This window comes from Nicotiana tabacum, chromosome 15 (genome assembly GCF_000715075.1).
Source record: "Nicotiana tabacum cultivar K326 chromosome 15, ASM71507v2, whole genome shotgun sequence".
NCBI lineage: Eukaryota > Viridiplantae > Streptophyta > Magnoliopsida > Solanales > Solanaceae > Nicotiana > Nicotiana tabacum.
Genome location: NC_134094.1, coordinates 127,395,815 through 127,418,303, shown reverse-complemented (window position 1 = coordinate 127,418,303; position 22,489 = coordinate 127,395,815).

The window sequence follows — 22,489 nt, the reverse complement described above, 5'->3', positions numbered from 1 at the left end:
AAGGAGGCCAAAAGATCTCAAAGCTTTGGAGGGATCAATGGATTTTACTCTTCAGCTATGACCCATTATGGCGGAGGCTCGAGCAGTCGGCCAGCTCAGCACGCACATCATATTACTCGGGGTGCTCGGTAAGTTCTTATAGTGCACCACCGACATGAAATTCTTACAGTGATTATTCTAGTTATCCGGCACAGACTCAATACGAGCAGCCGCGACCTCAGAGGGGTTGTTACGAGTGTGGTGATATTAGGCATATCATGAGAGATTGTCCCAGACTAAGGAGGGGTGGATTTCATTAGAACACTCAGGCTACAGGCGTTATTCCTGTTAATACTCCACGTGCACAGCCAATTAGGGGTGGAGGACAGGCGGATAGGGGGCGCCCTATAGAGGAGGCCCAGCCCGTTGATATATTTGCTATGGTGTGGCTGAGGCCACTACACCATATGGTGTCGTTATAGGTATGATCCTGATTTGTTATAAAAGGATTGTTTTTATTTGATTCGGTTCTGAATATTAAGGTGAGTCCTCCTATTATGCTCCACTTATGAGTGAGCTTCGTAATTTTGTGACCCACTTATATGTTTATCCCTGTTGGGATATTTGAAGATGTTAGCCCATGTCTATCAGTTTTGTTTTATACACTAGTGAGGGCTGTAAGTCCAAAAGTGACTTTCTAATACTCTCTATAGTGGGTTTTGATGTGATTTCGGAATAATTCAATTCAATTTTATGAATTATATGCTCTACCAGTATGAGGGTTCATTATGTGTTGTGAAAAATTATTTACGAAATTTATTGAAAAGAAGAAAGAAAAGAAATTGAAAATTTCAGTTGGCACAATGTGCAAAATACTTATGATTGGAGTTGAGGAAGAGATCCTCGCATTTTTGTATGATGTGAAATATTTAAACTGGGTTACAAGCCGCGGTGGAAGTCATATACGGACGAGGTCCTTGTGGTAAAAACTTTATGAGTTTAAATCCTCTGTTTGTGAAATTTAAATTTGTACCATAGTATTAATAGGGAGTCATGCCTGTTAGGCTTATTTGATAATTCTTTTATATGTTTCTGTGCATATTTAGCCATATTCGTGCTGTAAACATTGAGTTTTAGCCTATAAGGTGAGTGCTCGGGTGGCGTTAAACGTGACTCGTTAATTCGGATAAATAATTATGAGGTGTTCACACCTCGCGTGTTGCCGTCAGTGTTGTGAAAATTAGATATGAGATTTTGGTTAAGATGAGTTTAATTGAGGATGTTGAAGTTAATTATAAACAGCTATTATGACTAGAGGTGTGGTTATGGATATACGTATGATGTGTGCGTAGACACAAGTTGCTACAGGCGGTTGGGAGTAATACCGTGTGTTGATGTAAGGAATTTGAAAATTGATTGGAGTTTAAGGGATTGGCTTTAAAGCTTATAAGTGTGAATAAAAGAAATAATCTCTACTGAGATGATGTTGTCAGATCCCTGTTAAATTTACAGCGACGTAGAATCACCCGTGAGTATGTGTGAAATAATGCACTCAGTAATTTAATGTCATCGGAATAATTATTGGCACGTTCGAGGATGAACATATGTTTAAGAGGGGGAGAATGTAACGACCGACTTGTCATTTTAAGAATTTATGCCCCGTTCAACTACTAAAGGTCTCGAGCAGCTTCGTAATATATATTATGACTTGTGGGTGTGGTCGAGTTTGGTTTTCGGAAGATTCAGAATTAAATTAAAAAAACAATTCTCATTTTTGAAGCGTAAATGGAAAGAGTTGATCGGAGAGTTGACTTTTGAGCAAACGACCCCAAAATAGAATTTTGATGGTGTCAATAGCTTTGTATGATGATTTCAGACTTAGGCGTATGTTCGGATTTGGATTTGGAAGTCCGTAGGACAATTCGACGCATTTTTGCGAAAGTTGGAAAAATAGATGATTTTTGGAAAGTTCGACCGAAGGTGGAATTTTTGATAACGAGGTCGGATTTTGTTTTCGAAAATTGGAATAACTCCATTACGACATTTAAGACTGGTGTGCAAAATTTGAAGGCATTCCGAATTGATTTAATACGTTTCGACGCAAATTATAGAATTTGAAAATTTCATAACTCATAATTCAATTCGAGGCGCGATTCGTAGTTTCGGCATTGTTTGATGTGATTTGAGTCCTCGACTAAGTTCGTATCATATTTTGGGACTTGTTGGTATGATTTGACGGGGTCCCAAGGGGCTTGGGTGTATTTTTGGATCATTGGTTGACAGACTAGTAAAGTTAAGAAATTTGGGAGTTTGACCATTGTCAATATCGGGTTGAGACGACCTCTTTTCAGTGTTGTGAGTGCACGATCAGGTCCGTAGCGTGTTTTATGATTGAGATTCATATATGGTTTGTGTCCGGGAGGTTCCGGATGAGTTTCGGGGTGGTTTCAAATCATTTCGGAGAAGTTTGAGTTTGCTGGTTTCTGGTGAGGTACTGCTCATTCGCAATTGCGAACAATTTATCGCAATTGCGAATACTGTTCATTGAAGGTTACTGTTCATTCACAACTGCGAACAATTTATCGCAGTTGCAATGATTTTTGGATTTTAGTACATTTATAGCAATTGCGAAAACACTGTTCATGTGAGGTACTGTTCATTCGCAAATGCAAAGTTTTTGTCCGCAAATGCGAACCTCGGCAGAAACTTAAGGATTGAAAATCTGTCATTTCTTCATTTTCGATTGGGATTTTCGGAGTTCGGTTTTTTGGCGATTTTGAGGATTTCTTCACGACTTCGACTGCGGTAAGTGTTCTATATCCTAAAGTGATTAAATTTCATGAATCTATGGTTATATTCATCATTTAATTCGGATTTAAATGGAAGAAATCAATTTTTTGCAAAATATTCCAGAAATAAAAATTCAAGATTTGGAGGACGATTTGTTATTGGAATTTGATAAAATTGGTATGGTTGAACTCGTATCAGAATGGGTGTTCGGATTTCGTAAAAATTATGTCGGGTTCCGAGAGGCGGGCTATCACGGCCCAAAACCTAACCCGTCGTGATGGCGCCTATCGCGATACTAGGCAAGCCGACATTTCTAAAACACTTTCAATATTTAACAGAAACGAATTAAGATATTTAAAATAACCGGAGTTTTTCATAAAGACGGGGTAAAACCCAAAGCATAAGTGCGGAAAATAATAGCCCGACATCGGGGGTGTCACTGAGTACATGCGCATCTATACCATGAGCAGTCTAATACAACATCTAAGGAATAAGAACTGAAATGCGAATAAGAAAATGAAGGAGAGTCAAGGCCTGCGAACGCCATGCAGCTACCTCGATAGTCTCCGGAATCAACCGCTCAAATATCAACACCCACTATGACCGGGAACACCTGGATCTGCACACGAAGTGCAGGATGTAGCGTGAGTACAACCAACTCAGTAAGTAACAAAATAAATAAGGAACTGAAAAGGTAGTGACGAGGTATACAAATATAGTTCATTTTCAATAATTCCATCAAAGATTAGACATGCTTTCAAATCCGGCAGTTTAAGTCAATCAGTTATAACAGTTAAAGTGCAGGTAATCCGGATATAGAATCTTTCAAAAATTTCACAACAATGCCAGATAGCAACAAAGTGCATCAACAAATGAAAAACAAGTAGAGCCTCCCAGGGCAACAGTCACTCAACTCATCACGACAGCTCAATCACTCAGCTCTCAGCCCTTAGTACTTACACTCAATAGGTACCTGCGCTCGCTAGGGGCGTGCAGACTCCGGAGGGGCTCCTTTCAGCCCAAGCGCTATATCGTTGCGGCGTGCAGCCCGACCCAATCATATAAGTAGCCATAAGTCTCGTTGCGGCATACAACCCAATGTACAGTCCATAGATAGCCATAAGGCTCGTTGCGGTGTGCAACACGATCCATATATCCTCGCATAGCTCACAGCTCGGCACTCAGGCCCTATCTCAGTCACAAACCTCTCGAGCCCTCTCGGGCTTTCAGAAATCATACAAATCATCCAAAATAATTAATAATAAGTGTCAACAAGATAACAAGATAAAATGGAGATATGCCACGCAAGTCAAACTCTGAATGAGTACAGGACCGCAAATAGCGTCTAATTCAAGAAGAAAACGACCGTTGAGGGTCCCAACAATGATATCATATGGCTTAAGCATGGTTTCTAACATGGATGACAGTCAAATTTCTAGAAGACAGAGAGAACAGGTACTAACAATAAGCTATTTGACTTTACAGTCTCACATGACGGACCAAGTTACAATCCCCCATGGTGCATGGTTACACGTCCGTCACCTAGCATGTGCGTCACCTCCAAAATAATCACATCATACCAAAAATCCGGTGTTTCATACCCTCAAGACCAGATTTAAAACTGTTACTTACCTCAAATGCACAGAAATCCTACTCCGAAATGACTTTGCCCATCGAATCAATCTCCAAACGCCCCTAATCTAGCCACAAGCAGTACGATATAATTAATATAGGCCTAAAGAATCAATTCCATAAGAAAAACACGAAATTATCAGCCAAAATCCGAAATAGGCTCAAACCGGCCCCCGGGACCATGTCTCGAAATCCGACAAAAGTCACAAAATGTGAACACCCATCCACTCACGAGTTCAACCATACAAGAATTACTCGAATTCAACCTTAAATCACCTTCTAAAACTCGAAATTTTAGCCTATGAAGTTTCTACCATTTCCCCCCAAATTTACAACTCAAATCCCTAATTAGATGATGAAAATAGCAATAGATTCATGAAACATAGTCCAACCCGTGTTAGAATTACTTACCCCAACAATCTTCTTGAAGAAATCTCGAAAAATCGCCTCACACCGAGCTCTCAAAGTCCCAAAATGGAAATGGGAATCAAACCCTCGAAATCCTATTTTTCTGCCCAGTTCTTCCGCATTTGCGGACCTACTATCGCACGACGCCGCACCTGCGGAATTTCCCTCGTAGGTACGGATTGGGTCCGCATCTGCGAGCAAGTGGTCGCACATGCGTGTGCACACCTGCGGACAAAGGTCCGCTTATGCGATCTTCCCCTCCATCTCACACTTCGCATCTGCAGAGCTTCGAGCACATCGGCGGGCTTGCAGATGCGGAAATGTCCTCGCAACTGCGACCCCTGGCCATTTCCTCAACTCCCTCTTCGTCGCTCCTTCACCCGCATGTGCGAGTATGCACCTGCGGTCTCCCCACCGCAGGTGCGAAACCACCAAATATCATAAAACTTCACCCATTTGCCTAAGTCCAAATTCAAACCGTTAAGCATCCATAACACCCTCGAGGCCTCCGGGACCTCTACCAAATATACCAACAAGTCCTAAATTACCATACAAACTTAGTCGAGCCCTCAAAACATGTCAAACAACAACAAAAACACGAATCACCCTCCAATCCAAATTTAATGAACTTCAAAATTTTCAAATTCTACAACGATACCGAATCATACCAAACCACGTCTGATTGACCTCAAATTTTGCACACAAGTCATATAATACATTACAGACCTACTGCAACTTCCGGAATCAGAATCCGACCCAGATATCAAAAAGTTAACGTCCCGGTCAAACTTTCCAAAAAACTCGACTTTCTCCATTTCAAGCCTAAATTAGCTACAAACCTCAGATTCACAGTCCGAATACGCTCCTAAGTCCAAAATCACCCAACGGAGCTAACGGAACCGACGGAACTCCATTCCGGAGTCGTCTTCACACAATTCTAACTATGGTCAAACTCCTAAGACTTAAGCTTCTGTTTTAGGGACTAAGTGTCCCAAAACACTCTGAAACCAAAAACAAGACCTCCTGGCAAGTCATATAAGCAGAAACAGATACGGGGAAAGCAGTAAATAGGGGATCAGGGCTAATACACTCAAAAGAACCGGCCGGGTCGTTACATTCTCCCCCTCTTAAAATAATCATTCGTTCTCGAACGAGCATAGAGACATACCTGAAGTGGTGAAAAGATGAGGATAACGGCTGCGCATATCATGCTCGATCTCCTAAGTCGACTCCTCGACCGACTGAACCCTCCACTGAACCTTCACAGAAGCAATATTCTTCAACCTCAGCTTTCGAACCTGCCTATCTAAGATCGCCACCGATTCCTCAACATAAGATAAATCCTTGTCCAACCGAGCTGAAATCCAACACGTGAGACTTATCGTCGTGATACTTCCGGAGCATAAAAACATGGAATAATGGATGAACTCCTGCTAGGCTAGGAGGCAAGGCAAGCTCATAAGCAACCCCCCCAACACGTCGCAATACCTCAAATGGACCGATAAACCTCGGGCTTAGCTTGCCTTTCTTTCCGAATCTCATAACTCCCTTCATGGGTGATATCCGGAGCAAGACCCGCTCTCCAACCATGAATGCAACATCGCGAACCTTCTGGTCTGCATCACTCTTCTGTCTGGACTGGGCTATGCGCAGTCTATCTTAAATCACCTTAACCTTCTCTAGAGCATCCTGAACCAAGTCTATACCCAATAATCTAGCCTCGCCCGGCTCGAACCAACCCACTGGAGACCTACATCGCTTACCATACAGAGACTCATACGGTGCCATCTCGATGCTCGACTGATAACTGTTGTTGTAGGCAAACTCCGCTAGTTGCAAGAACAGATCCCACGAACCCCCAAACTCCATCACACATGTATGGAGAATATCCTCTAATATCTGAATAGTATGTTTGGATTGTCCGTCAGTCTGAAATATTGTGCTCAACTCCACTCGAGTACCCAACTCATGTTGTAAGGCCCTCTAAAACCATAATGTAAACTGCATATTCCGGTCAGAGATGATAGATACAGGTACGCCATGAAGCCTGACGATCTCACTAATATACACTCGAGCCAGTTGCTCGAAAGAATAGGTAGTCATCACAGGAATGAAATGAACTGACTCAAACTGCATCAAACTTCCTCTGAGTCCGTGGAAGCCCAATAACGAAATCCATAGTGATCCGCTCCCATTTTCACTCAGGAATTTCTAACTGCTGAAGCAACCCACATGGTCGCTGATGCTCATACTTCACCTGCTGGTAATTTAGGCACCGAGCTACATACTCCACTATCTCCTTCTTCACTCTCCTCCACCAGTAATGCTGTATCAAGTCCTGATACATCTTCGCGGCACCCAGATGAATAGAATACCGTGAATTGTGAGCCTCCTGGAGAATCAGCTCACGCAACCCATCTACAATTGACACACAGAGCCTTCCCTGCATCCCCAATGCACCATTATCCCCAATAGTGACATTCTTAGCATCACCGTGCTAGATCGTGTCCTTAAGGACAAGCAGATGGGGGTCATCATACTGACGCTCCTTGATACGATCATAAAGAGAAGACCGAGAGACCACACAAGCCAATACTCGACTCTGCTCAGAAACATCCAATCTAACAAACTGGCTATCTAAGGCCTGAACATCCAATGCCAACAGCCTCTCTGCTGCTGGAAGATATACTAAGCTCCCCAAACTCTCCGTCCGGCGACTCAAGGCATCGGCCACCACATTGGCCTTCCCGGGATGATACAAAATAGTGATATCATAGTCCTTAAGAAGCTCCAATAACCTTCACTGATGCAAGTTAAGATCCTTTTGTTTGAACATATGCTGCAAACTCCGATGATCAGTGTAAATCTCATAATACCGCCAAATCTTCAAGGCGTGAACAATAGTTGCTAACTCAAGGTCACGGATAGGATAGTTCTTCTCATGAGGCTTCAACTGGCGTGAAGCATAAGCAATCACTCTACCCTCCTGCATCAGAACACACCCAATACCGATCCGCAAGGCATCACAATACACTGTGTAAGAACCAAAAGCTGATGGCAGAACTAGAACTGGAACAGTGGTCAAACCAGTCTTGAGCTTTTGAAATCTCTCCACGCACTCATCCAACCACCTGAATGGAGCACCCTTTTAGGTCAATTTGGTCAAGGGAGATTGAATAGATGAGAAGCCCTCCACAAAACGGCGGTAATAAACAGCCAAACAGAGAAAACTTTGAATCTCCATGGTTGAGGATGGTCTGGCTAACTCTGAACATCCTCTATCTTCTTCGGGTCTACGTGAATACCCTCACTGGACACCACGTGTCCCAAGAACGCCATTGAACTGAGCCAAAACTCACACTTGGAGAACTTCGCATAAAGTTTCTCCTCTCTCAATGTTGTAACACAATCCTCAGATGTTGGGCATGCTCCTCCTGGCTACGAGAGTACATTAGGATGTCATCAATGAATACAATAACGAACAAGTCCAGATAAGGGTGAAACACACTGTTCATCAGATGCATGAACACTGCTGGGGCATTGGTCAGCCCAAAATACATCACAAGGAACTCATAATGGCCATATCGGGTCCTGACAGCTGTCTTAAAAATATCTGAGTCCCGAATCTTTAGCTGGTGATACCCTGACCTCAAATCAATCTTGGAGAATACCTTCTCTCTCTATAGTTGGTCAAACAAATCATCAATACGCGGAAATGGATACTTGTTCTTGATTGTGACCTTGTTTAACTGCCTGTAATTAACGCACATTCTCATAGTACCATCCTTCTCCTTTACAAATAGAACTGGTGCACCCCAAGGTGACATGCTAGGCCGAATAAACCCCTTATCAAGGAGTTCCTGAAACTGCTCCTTTAATTCCTTCAACTCCGCCGGTGCCATACGATACGGAGGAATAGAAATGGGCTGAGTGCCTAGCACCAAACCAATACCAAAATCAATATCCCTATCGGGCAGCATGCCCAACAGGTCTGCAGGAAACACATCCGAAAAATCTCGCACTACCAGAACAGAATCAATAGCAGGGGTCTCTGCTCTAACATCTATCACAAAGGCCAGATAGGATAGACAACCCTTCTCAACCATCAGTGAGCCTTCAAGTATGAAATCATTCTACTGGGAACATAGTCTATAGAGCTACTCCACTCAACTTTCGGAAACCCCGGCATCGCCAACGTCACGGTCTTAGCGTGATAATCTAGAATATAATAACATGGAGACAACTAATCCATACCCAAAATCACGTCAAAATCGACCATACTAAGCAACAAGAGATCCACTCTAGTCTCCAGACTCCTAATAATCACCACAAATGACCGACATACATGGTCCACAATGACACTATCGCCTACTGGCATAGACACATGAACATGTGAAACTAGAGACTCACGGGGCATATCCAGAAAATGAGCGAAATACGAGGACACATATAAATAAATGGAACCAGGGTCAAATAATACAGAGGCATCTCTATGGTAAACTGAGACAGCACCTGTAATCACAGTATCCAAAGCAATATCATCTGGTATGGTAGGAAGAGCATAGAAATGGGCCTGGCCGCCCCCTGATCACCCCCCTCTTGGGCGGCCCCTAGCTGAATGGGCTCCACCCCAAGCTGGCTGAGCGGGTGGTGAAGAAACTGGTGTTGATGCCATAGACTGGCTCCTCTGCTGAGCTGGACCTCCCACTAGGTGGGGACACTGCCTCCTCATGTGACCAAACTCTTCACACTCATAGCAACTCCCCGATGCTGGTGCTGGGGACTGAAGGGAGCCTCGAGCACTGGGATAACTGGTAGAAGGACCTGGCATAGACGAGCCCTGACCCGATGGAGCACGGGACGAACTCTGAGCTGGGAGAGAACTGAGAGATGAATGGCTATGCTGATAACTGTGTGAACCATGGCCAGATAATGCACTATGGTAGACTGGGCGAGCCGTCTGAGCATGTCTGAAAGGACGACCCCTACCGTAGTGGAACTGACCCCCAGAAGGAACACCGCTAAATCCACCCTAACCACGAGGCCTCTTGGCCTCCCTCTCGACCCGCTCCTGGCTGCGAACCATCTCAATCTGATGAGCAATGTCGACAACCTCATCAAAAGTAGCACCAGACACTCTCTCTCTAGTCATAAGCAATCGCAGCTGATAACTGAGGCCATCTATAAACCTCCTGATCCTCTCCCTATCTGTGGAACCAACCAGATAGCATGACGGGCCAACTCAGAAAACCTCATCTCGTACTGCGTCACATACATATTACCCTCACAAAACTGTTCGAACTGCCTGCTCAGCTCCTCTCTGTGGGACTGAGGCACAAACTTCTCTAGGAATAGACCGGAGAATTGCTGCCATTTAAGGGGTGCTGCGTCGACTAGCCTACGCCTCTCGTAAGCCTCCCACCAAGTGAAGGCAGCCCCAGAGAATTGAAAAGTAGTGAATGAGACCCCACTGGCCTCTAGAATACCTGCGGTATGGAGTATCCTCTGGCATCTATCCAAGAAGACATGTGCATCCCCTCCCTTGGCACCACTAAAATATAGAGGCTGGAGTCTCCCAAACCTCTCCAATCGACGCTGCTCATCATCAGGCATGAAAGGAACCACATAGTCCTGAGCAGTTGCAACAGGCTGGGCTGGTGGTACCCCCGGTGTCTGGAATCCCTGTACCACCTACTCGGGTGTGCGGGCGACGGGAGTCTGAGCACCTCCCCTGCCTGAGAAGTGGCTGCTGCGACCGGAACAAGGACCGCCTGAGCAAGACTGGTACACGCGGTCAGGATCTGAGCTAAGGCATCCTGAAGGCCTGGAATCACAATAGGCACAGGTGGTGCCTGAGCTAGTCCCACAGGCTCGTCCACAACTGGAACCTGCTCCTGAACTGGGGCAACTGGTGGATCTGCAGGTGCTGCCCTAGCTACGGTGCGAGCTGCACCTCTGCCCCTACCGCGACCTCTACCGCGACCTCGTCCCCTCGCGGCCTTGACTGGTGGTACTGGTGGCCGTCCATCATGCCCCGTAGTACGCATCCTCACCATCTGTGAGAGAATTAGAACAACAAAAATTTAGTTACCAAAATTAAAAGATTCGCACGACAAAAATTCAAGAATGTGAAATTTCTTAAGGGTTCGGCAGCCTCTCGAAGATAAGTACAAACGTCTCTGTACCGATCTGCAAGACTCTACTAAACCTGCTCATGACTCGTGAGACCTATGTAACCTAGACTCTGATACCAACTTGTCACGACCAAAAACCTAACCCGTCGTGATGGCGCCTATCGCGATACTAGGCAAGCCGACATTTCCAAAACACTTTCAACATTTAACAGAAATGAATTAAGATATTTAAAATAACCAGAGTTTTTCATAAAAATAGGGTAAAACCCAAAGCATAAGTGCGGAAAAAAACAATAGCCCGACATCGGGGTGTCACTGAGTACATGGGCATCTATACCAGAGTAGTCTAATATAATATCTAAGGAATAAGAACTGAAATGCGAATGAGATACTGAAGGAGAGCCAAGGCCTGCGAAACCCATGCAACTACCTCGATAGTCTCCGGAATTAGCCGCTCAAATATCAACACCCGCTACGACCGGAAATACCTGAATCTGCACACGAAGTGCAGGGTGTAGCGTGAGTACAACCAACTCAGTAAGTAACAAAATAAATAAGGAAATGAGAACTTAGTGACGCGCTATACAAATACAGTTCATTTTCAATAATTCCAACAAAGATTAGACATGCTTTCAAATCCGGCAGTTTAAGTCAATCAGGTTTATACAGTTAAAGTGCAGGTAATCCAGATATAGAATCTTTCAGAAATTTCACAACAATGCCAAATAGAAACAAAGTGCATCACCAAATGAAAAACAAGTATAGCCTCCCAGGGCAACAGTCACTCAACTCGTAACGACAGCTCAATTACTCGGCTCTCAGCCCTCAATACTCACACTGAATAGGTACATGCGCTCACTGGGGGTGTGCAGACTCCTGAGGGGCTTCTTTCATCCCAAGCACTATATCGCTGTGGCGTGCAGCCCGACCCAATAATATAAGTAGCCATAAGGCTCGTTGCGGTATGCAACCCGATCCACAGTCCATAAATAGTCATAAGGCTCGTTGCGGCGTGCAACCCGATCCATATACCCTCAGATAACTCACAGCTCGGCACTCATGCCCTATCTTAGTCACTAATCTCTCCATCCCTCTCAGGCTTTCAGAAATCATACAAATTAGCCAAAAGAGTTAATAACAAGTGTCAATAAGAAAACAAGATGAAATGGAGATATGAGACGTAAGTCAAACTGTGACTGAGTACAAGACAGCAAATCGCAGCTAATTCAAGAACCCGACTACTGAGGGTCCCAACAGTGATATCATATGGCTTAAGCATGGTTTCTAACATGAATGACCGTCAAATTTCTAGAAGACAGAGAGAACAGGTACTAACAATAAGCTATTCGACTTTACAATCTCACAGGACGAACCAAGTTACAACCCCCTACGGTGCACGCCCATACGCCCGTCACCTAGCATGTGCATCACCTCCAAAATAATCACATCATACCAAAAATTTGGGGTTTCATACCCTCAGGACCAGATTTAAAACTGTTACTTACCTCAAATGCGCAGAAATGCCTTTGCCCCTCAAATCAATCTCCAAACGCCCCGAATCTAGCCACAAGTAGTAGGATATAATTAATATAGGCCTAAAGAATCAATTTCACAAGAAAACACGAAATTATAAGCCAAATTTCAAAATAGGCTCAAACCGGCCTCAGGGCCCATGTCTCGAAATCCGAAAAAAGTCACAAAATATGAACACCCATCCACTCACGAGTCCAACCATACAAGAATTACTCGAATCCAATCTCAAATCACCTTCCAAAACTCGAAATTTTAGCCTATGAAGTTTCTACCATTTTCCCCCAAATTTACAACTCAAATACCTAATTAGATGATGAAAATAGCAATAGATTCATGAAATATAGTCCAATACGAGTTAGAATTACTTACCCCAACAATCTTCTCGAAGAAACCTCAAACAATCGCCTCACACCGAGCTCTCAAAGTCCCAAAATCGAAATGAGAATCAAACCCTCGAAATCCTATTTTTCTGGCAAGTTCTGTCGCACATGTGATGCCGCACCTGTGGACCTACTGTCACACCTGTGACGCCGCACCTGCGAAATTTCCCTTGCAGCTGCGGAAATGACTTAAGGGACTGGGTCCGCATCTGCGGACAAAGGTCCGCTTCTGCGATCTTCCCCTCCATCTCACTCTCTGCATCTCGGAGCTTCAAGCGCATCTGCGGGCTCGCAGATGCGGAAATGTCCCCGCACCTGCGACCCCTGGCCATCTCCTCAACTCCCACTTTTGTGCTCCTTCACCCGTACTTGCGAGTACGCACCTGCAGTCTTCCTACCACAGGTGCGAAACCACCAGATATCAGAAAACTTCAGCCATTTGCCTAAATCCAATTCAAACCGTTAAGCATCCGAAACACCCTCGAGGCCCCCTGGACCTCTACCAAATATACCAACAAGTCCTAAAATACCATACGAACTTAGTCGAGCCCTCAAAACACATCAAACAACAACAAAAACACGAATCACCCTCCAATCCAAACTTAATGAACTTCAAAATTTCAAAATTCTATAACTATGTCGGATCATACCAAACCACGTCCGATTGACCTCAAAGTTTGCACACAAGTCATATACAACATTACATACCTACTACAACTTCAGGAATCGGAATCCGACCTCGATATCAAAAAGTCAACCCCCCGGTCAAACTTTCCAAAAAATTTGACTTTCGTTATTTAAAGCCTAAATTAGCTACAGACCTCAAATTCACAGTCCGGACACGCTCCTAAGTCCAAAATTACCCAACGGAGCTAACGGAACCCTCAGAACTCCATTCCTAAGTCGTCTTCATATAATTCCGACTACGATCTAACTCCTAAGACTTAAGCTTCCGTTTTAGGGACTAAGTATCCCAAAACACTCCGAAACCAAAAACAAGACCTCCCGGCAAGTTATATAAGCAGAAACAGATACTGGAAAAGCAGTAAATAGGGGATCGGGGCTAATACAATCAAAACAACCGATCGGGTCATTACACGAGCCCCGCGTTGACTTTGGTTGACTTTTTAGAATAAAATTTTAAGTCGAAGTTTTATTATCCGGAATTGCTTCCGATGAATTTTAATAAATTTATGCAATTAATTTGGATAGATTTGATCTGTTCGGAGGTCAATTCAAGCAAGAAGGCGATTTTGGAATATCGGCATAACTTCAAAAAGGTAAGTATCTTGCCTAACCTTGAGTGGGGAAATTACCCCTTAGGCATCGAGTCTTATGTGCCATTTGTGAAATGTGAAAAAGCTGTCTACGCAAGGTGACGAGTACGTACTCGGGCTTATATGTGCAAAATTTATTGGGTTAAAGTCTTAGGCATATTGTGTATTAAATTAGACAATTGTTGGTATTTGTTAAATTATTTATTTGCCATGCCTCAATTCGCATTTGTTGAATTTATTTTGATATGACAATTTGATATGATTATTAATTGTATAATTATGTGAATACCGTGAGTTTGGTGATTTGATATTTCCTGAAAATAATTAAATTATGGATTTTTCATCTGCAAATAATTAATAAAATAAGTTTAAACTGAGGCGTTAATATAATTATCAATAATTTGGATTAATGAAGGTGTTGCCCTATACTGAGTATTTTACATCTCTATTATTGTTTTGAGGTTTTATACACATTGTGTGGAGCCTTAGGCTATTTGTTGTGAAATTAATTGATTTTGTTATATCTTTAGAATTGGTTGTGGCCATTGGGCAAATTGTGATATGAATTGATTTTATTATGTTGCCGTGATAATATTCCGTGTAAATTGTTATGTTATTTGAGTTATTATTTTGAGGATATAAGGGTGGCATTCCACTGTTGATATTATATGGGTATAAGGGTTGCATTTCACTGTTGTTATGTGTATTGGGATATTGTCTGGGTGGAGTGATAGGGTGGCTATAGGAGAGATAAGGGTGGCTATAGGAGCGATAAAGGTGGCTATTGATATTGTCAGGGCGGAGAGATAAGGGAGGCTATTATAGGAGTGATAAGGGTGGCTATAGGGGAGATAATGGTGGCTATTGTCAGGGATGATATGTGATGATGTGGAGTTATAGCATTGGTAATTTTTATGTGATGTTGTGATTTTTCTTGTGTTTATTTCTATATCTTGTACAATTTATCTTGTTGTTTCGGTAAACGTGATAATAGTCTGATCTATGTTAAAAATGGGAGCATGTGGCTATTGCCAGGCGGATTATGAAATAAAATGTGGGCACGAGGTACCATGAATAAATAATGATGATATTGGAACGTGAATTGTCCGTGCAATTATGATAAGAAATGTGGGCACGAGGTGTTGTGGTTAAATAATGATGATATTGGCACGTGAGTTGTCCGTGCGATTGTGATAGAGAAATTGGCACGAGGTGCTGTGAAAATATGAAAGTGAGCTGAGACCCGTATTTTATGATTTTGAAATGAGGTGTCATATGGTTACTTTTTTTCAAACGATATTTATTTGAAGAATTATATTTGAAAGATATTTATTTGAAAGAATTATATTTTAAAGATATTTATTTGAGGGAATTATATTTGAGAGAGATTTATTTGAAAGAATTATATTTGAAAGATATTTATTCGAAAGAGATTTATTTGAAGGAATTATATTTGAAAGAGATTTATTTGAAGGGAGTATATTCGAAATATATTTATTGAAAAATATTATATCCTGAAGATTATTATTTGAGAAGCATATAAGCGAAAGTTGTATATTTGAATGACTAAATTAATTAGTTGTACTTGTATTTATTATTTGTTGAGCAATATTAATGTTGTTCCTGTTGCCCTGCTGTGTAGATCGTTGGTTGATTAATGTTTCTATTATTGTTATTTGTTTCCTATTATTCTTGTATACTATATTGCACAAGTTATTAGACTAGTGAGTGTCTTGATTGTACCTCGTCACTACTCCACTGAGGTTAGACATGATACTTACTGGGTACCGACTGTGGTATACTCATACTACACTTCTGCACATTTTTATGCAGAGCCAGGTATTGGAGATATCGGACTTGGACAGAGTTAGAGTGTGATCGCAAGGATTTAAGGTAGAGCTGCTTGGTCGTCGCAGTCCCTTGGAATCTTTCCATTTTATTGTATTGTTAATTATTAATCAAACAGTATTGAGTATTCGATCCTTGAGATCACTTCATGTATTTAGTTAGAGTTCGTGACTCAGTATTACCAGTCTTGGGAGGTTGTTTGTAATTATTTTCGCTGTTGGTTTTGACACTTGTATTATAATTATATGTTTAAAAAAAATTCTTGAATTGTAATCGACTTACTTAGTTTTAGAGACTAATTGTCGTCACGACGCCTGTGGTGGGATTTTGGGTCATAACAGGTCACTCCACACATAAAAGAAGGGAAGGTAACATATGTGGAAGACATAGCTGAAGGCATTGAAAGTGCACCTGGCTCTCTAGTCGGACTCTTCTCTGGTTGTAATGTTGGGAAACAATTGGTACGTGTTTCTCGTGAATAAACTTGTAGAGTCGAGGTTGAAGGCTAGGTGAGCTCCCTGTCTTCCAGGGTTAAGGTGGAGTGGCATAGCAATTCCCTTCCCCCGAAGTACTAAAAAAACTTGTTCGTTTTCAAGATTGATGTGTTTACTCTGTCATATAAACATATTGACACGGCCCATAGCTTGTGGACCACTTATAAACTCCCTAGGCCTCCTTCTCTTGTTCGATGTGGGACTGCGCGTCACAATATGTTATCAACTATGCAACTCTGTACAGATTAAAAGTTGTTTTGAGTTTATGGTTAGGAAACATTGTGTTGGCAATGATTTTTCTTAAATGTAAGTATCTGCATAAATGTAGTACTAGTTGTAACTTGAGATTTTTTGTGCTGCTAATTTATTTAGCTCCAACATGTTAATACCTTGTGAGCAAGATTAAAGGAAGATATTTTCAATGGCAAATAAGGTTCGGGGAAAATAGAAGGTTATGAAGGTTTGAAAATATCAAATGGGGAATAGTCTTAAAATTTAGAAGAAAATGAGAAAAAAACTGAATTCACAGAGGGGGTTATTACTCTTTAGGGGAATGAGGAATAATTGGATCATTCTGGAATTGCCCATGCTGATTGGACTCAAAGCCCATAAAAAGAGAGGGCACCATATTGGGTGAAATTCAAAAATAGCCAAATTTACAAGTGGTATTTGAAAAATAGCCACAGTTTCAAAAGTAATCGAAACTTAGCTACTTTTCATGTAAAGATAAATTTGAACGAAAATATTTTTCAAAATCTGAAAAATATTCCAGCATAATATACTGGAGTTCGAATTTGGAGTTCCAATATAAATATACTGGAACTCCATCATAATATGCTAGAGTTCCAGCATAATATATCGGTCCAGCATAATATGCTGGAAGTTCATACACAGATGCTCAAATCTCAAGAATATTATGCTGGAACTTTTCTTGTCCTGGAGTTCCAGCATAATATGCTGGAGTTCCAGCATAATATGCTGGAAGTTCATACACACGTGCACCAATCTCCAGTATATTATGCTGGAACCTTTCGTGTTGCAGCAAAATAGTGACTATTTTTCAATGACTTTACAAATGCTGGCTATTTTTTAATTACCAGTCCGAAAACTGGCTAGCCCGTACTATCTTTACCACCATATTGTTACTTGAAAGTTGTAGGCGAAGTGCACCAATAGCCATTTTTAAAGCTGTTGTTGAAAATATATACACAATTTATAATATATTTAAAAATAAGTCAATTTACCTAAACTTCAGGACTAAGCTGCATCCTAAATTTTTGTATCCAGAATTTTTGAGCTGCTAATTTGGAATTCAGGACTTATAGACTGTTTGGCCAAGATTCTTTTGAGGTAAAAGCATTTTTTTTTGGTTAAAAGTGCTTTTTTTTCTAAAATTAAGTTGTTTGGCCAAGCTTTTGAAAGAAAAAAAAGTATTTTTGAGGAGAAACAGAAGCAGTTTTGGAGAAGCAGAAAAAAATAGCTTCTCTCTAAAAGCACTTTTTTGAAAAGCACTTTTGAGAAAAAAAAATATACTTAGAAGCAGTTTTTTAAACCTTGGCCAAATACTAATTGCTGCTCAGAAGTGCTTTTCAAATTAATTAGTCAAACACAAACTGCTTCTCACCAAAAGTACTTTTGAGAAAAAATACTTCTCAAAATAAGCTAATTTTTGCAGTTTGGCCAAACGGGCTATTAGTATCCCAAAATTTTGAGATGCTAATTTTAAATTTAGGACCAAATGTCCTGAATTTCTAAACTGCTAATTTAAAACTAAGGATATAATATTCGAATTTCCGGATACAATTTTTAAACTTTAGGATATAATATCCAGAAGTTTGAACGTTGAAATTTAAACTTCAGGATACCGTATTCTGAAATTTGAGTGAATTGATTAATCTTTAAATATATTTTAAATTTAAATCACATGCTTAAAAGTGGCTCCCTATAAAAGCCTCCTTTTATAATGATTTTCATTAAATTGAACATACCTATTAAGAGCCTCTTCTAGATTCTGACGGTTGTTTCCTACCCCACCCACAAAAGAAGAGAAGATGTTGTCCTTTTCCTGATAAAAATGTCATGCTTCTTGTTCCTTACCATGATATTTACATAGTTTTCTTTTAAAAATAAACTTTTTGCCATCATACCTACTTGGTGTGTCACGAATCTTTTTGATAACCATATTTAACTGTCCCAGAGTGTGTAATTCATGCGTTAAAATGAAACTCACGTATATGTGCAAATGCGCAGTGCGTAATTGAATACTTTATGCGTAAACTCCTCGGGCATCATATTGGAGTGCTAATAAAGGTTAATATATACTCATTCAATCAAATAAGGGAAATCCCATTAGTGATATTGTTACACTCTTGTTTTTGGGTTCATCCTTTCAGGTCATGTGGCATGTAAGGGGAGGGGGGTGTTCATATTATGATGTAGGTTTGGGGGGTCAGCTAGTGAATTAAAGAATGAACAATTGTGGAGCTTTAAATTTTACCAGGGGTTTGCCGGTTTGGAGTTTGCCTTGTGGTGAGCAAGGTACTTTTTTCTTTATGTAGGTAATACCAATTATGTCGACTGGAAGTATTTCCTGATTTGCATCCAGTTTATGAATTACTTCCATTGCTACTTAATTGAGGTTTCACAAAATTCGTTAGATTCTTCGTGAGATAAGACGCGGGAAGCGCGGCTTAGGTGGTTTGGTTATGTGAAGAGGAGGAGCACAGACGCACCGATGAGGAGGTGTGAGAGGTTGACATTGGAGGGCCTATGGAGAGGTTGGGGTAGGCCAAAAAAGAGGTGGGGAGAGATGATTAGGCAAGACATGGCGCACCTTCAGCTTACCGAGGACATGACACTTGATAGGAAGATATGTTGGTCGAGAATTAGGGTAGTAGAATAAGTAGTCTAGAGTGTTCATAACAGTAGTATTGGCACACAATCTCGCTTTCTGTTGGTAGTAGGTTTTTATGACTAACCATTTTGTTTCATTGTTGATCACCTCACTGTCTTGTTGTTGTTTATTCTGCTTTTATATGGCTCTTTGGTACTATTTTTTCTTGTCTATATTTCATTAATGTGGTGCTTATGCTTTCCTGAGCCGAGGATCTATTGAAAACAGCCCATCTATCCTCACTAGCTAAGGGTAAAGTCTGCATACACATTACTCTCCCCAGATCTCACAGTGTAGAATATTACTGGGTATGTTATTGTTGTTGCTTAAAAGTGACTCCCGGGGTGTCATTTCCACGAAAGTTGTAGCAGCAGCGAAATTTTCTTTCTTTATTTGCATCAATCCTTCTATATTTGCATGTAATAGAGGTTTGCATCTTATTCAAGTCCCATCATGTTACTTGCATTTTTTTCCAACTTCTTAGCTCTTAATACATCTGAATCATTCAAATCTTGTACTGTTCTTGAAATCATCCTTTCACTTAAACATTCTTGTGAATATACCATTTCATCTCTACTTTATTTATTATCACTGCCAACTAACACGTACGCTGCCTGCCATTGCCAACACCAACCAATCACCATTATCGTCTATTATTACTATACGTAACGCCGACAACCACAACTACAATATCACCTCCGCCAAGTTAGAATTTTTGTTACGGGGTGTCAAAATATATAAAAATAAAAATAAAAAGAAATTAAAGGGAGTCAATACATAGTATATATACATATATTATTTTTTTACCTATCTTATTTTTCCCGCGAAGGGGTGTCATTGACACTCTTTCTTATAAGGTAGACTCTACCACTGCCGCCAACCACCTCCATAAATTATAACCTGCTATCAACATCAGTGGCAGAGGCACGATTAACACTAAGAAGTTGTAAATAAAAGATATTGTTGCCAGTAGAAACAAATAACTTTACAAAAGTTTTGAATCCCTTTGATCACTAAGCTCTGTTTTTTAACTGTGTCAAGTGAATTCAAAATATAATTTAATATATAGAGATATAAAATAAATTTTACCTTATATGTACAGTATAATTTTTCCGAGCGAAGGAGGTTCGGGTGAAACCACTTCTGCCCCTGAAACACCAAGCACTAGTCTTTCGCACGACCATCACCACCTCCCATTTTTGACCGTTTTTTACTTTATAACTATCACATATTTTAACCAGAATTAGGACTCACCTCGTAGCCAAATATTTGTAAAACGCCCTTGGGCAAATATGAGGAGCTCTTGTCTCACAAGATTTCCACCTCAAGCGACGCACAAAATGTTCAACGCACAAGGCTTGTGCAACAGTTTCTAGTTTCTACTATGGGTGTCAAGGGGCCGGGCTGGGCTCACTATTGAAAAAGGAGACCGGCCGGTCTCCGTATCGGGCCAGTTACCGGTTTAAAAATATCGATTTTACCGTTTTCGTGCCTCGCCGGTGAAAATTTTATCTGGAACGGTTCCGGGCCTAAGGGGCCGGGCCGGTTTTATTTTATTTTTATTTTTTTGAGTATTGTGTATAACTATCGTAATTTATATTAAGATAAAGTCAAAATGTAAAACATAAAAAAAATCTTATAAAAAGAGTATTTGAATAAATTTCAAAGGCTTTAAAAGTCTTATATTTGAATATTTCATTAAGAATTTAAGATAATACAATGAAGATAGAAAAAAAAATTAACTTATAATTTGCAAGTTCTTTTTTAATTCAAACTTGCTAATTAAAGTTTATATTTTTACAACAACTAAATTAAAGAAAAAATAGTAAATTCAAATTTGAATTATTAAATATAAATCAAGAACTTCAAAGGTTTTGCAGTGCCTTAGTAAGTTCTTCATAATCAATATGAACTTCTTGGCCATCTTCTGGAGTGTTAAATTCAGATGGGTTACCATGTGTTAATATATCTCCAAGTTCCTCGTCTTCTGGTTTATCAACATCTTCACGTCCCTGATTTCTTCGTTGCGATCTAATCCAATTTCTGAAACATACTAAAACATCCAAAGCATTGCTTCCCAATGAGTGACGGGTGTCTCCTGGTTGTTTTCTTGCTTGACTAGATGCACTCTCTGATGCAACAGTTGAAATTGGTACATTTAGCATGTCCCGAGCCATAGCGGAAAGAACAGAAAATTACTTTTCATTCTCATGCCACCATCCCAACAGTGAAAATTTCTTTGTGCGAGGCTCTGTTTGCTTTTGCAAGTAGAATTGAAGTTCATTAATGTTCCTGCTACTAGTTTGAGTGGAAGAAAATATAGACCAAATATTATAACCATCAAGGCCTTCATCTTCATCCATAGTAGAAGATGCAGTAGAAGTAGTACAATGCATAGTGGGATTAACATTGCCTTCAGAGGCGGATCCAGATTTCGAAGATTGCGGGTGCCACCATGTTATGCATGCAGTATACATGTCAGTAGCTATAAAGACAGATTAGGAATAATGAGTCGGTTAGTTTTTGGTTAATTTGAATAGGCCTTTCATTCACAAAGCAAATAAGTTCGAATTTAGTTCGAATTTTTAACGCTTAATTCAAACACACTCTAAATAAAAATGTAAAAGAAAAATAACATTTCATGAAAGAGCGCCTCCAATATAAATATTTTCTTAAAGAGTAGCTTAACTATACTATATATTATTTGTTTGACTAGATTAATTTACTTGTATTGTTCTTTGTTAATTTTTTCATCTTAATTTTTGAGTTATATGACAATTATTTTTAAAGAAAAACCTTCAACATTCAACCTATGACATTCGACTCAAAACGACTATAAATCAAGCCATTTAATTTATTTTCAAAACCCAATAAAAGATATTGCTCAAATTATATTCCAATATATAAATTAATTTCATTTCATTAAAAATAAAGAAATTATATGCTAATTAAAATCAATTAAAATTAACTATGGAAAATAATTATTCATAAAGTAAGGTATAATGATAGAAATAAAATGAGGACTGAAAGTTAAAAAAATGAAGAAGATAGACTTAGCAAGTAATAAAAGGAAGAAAAGGAGGAAAAGAACCGAAAAGAAGAAAAAGAGGTGAGGCCCTAG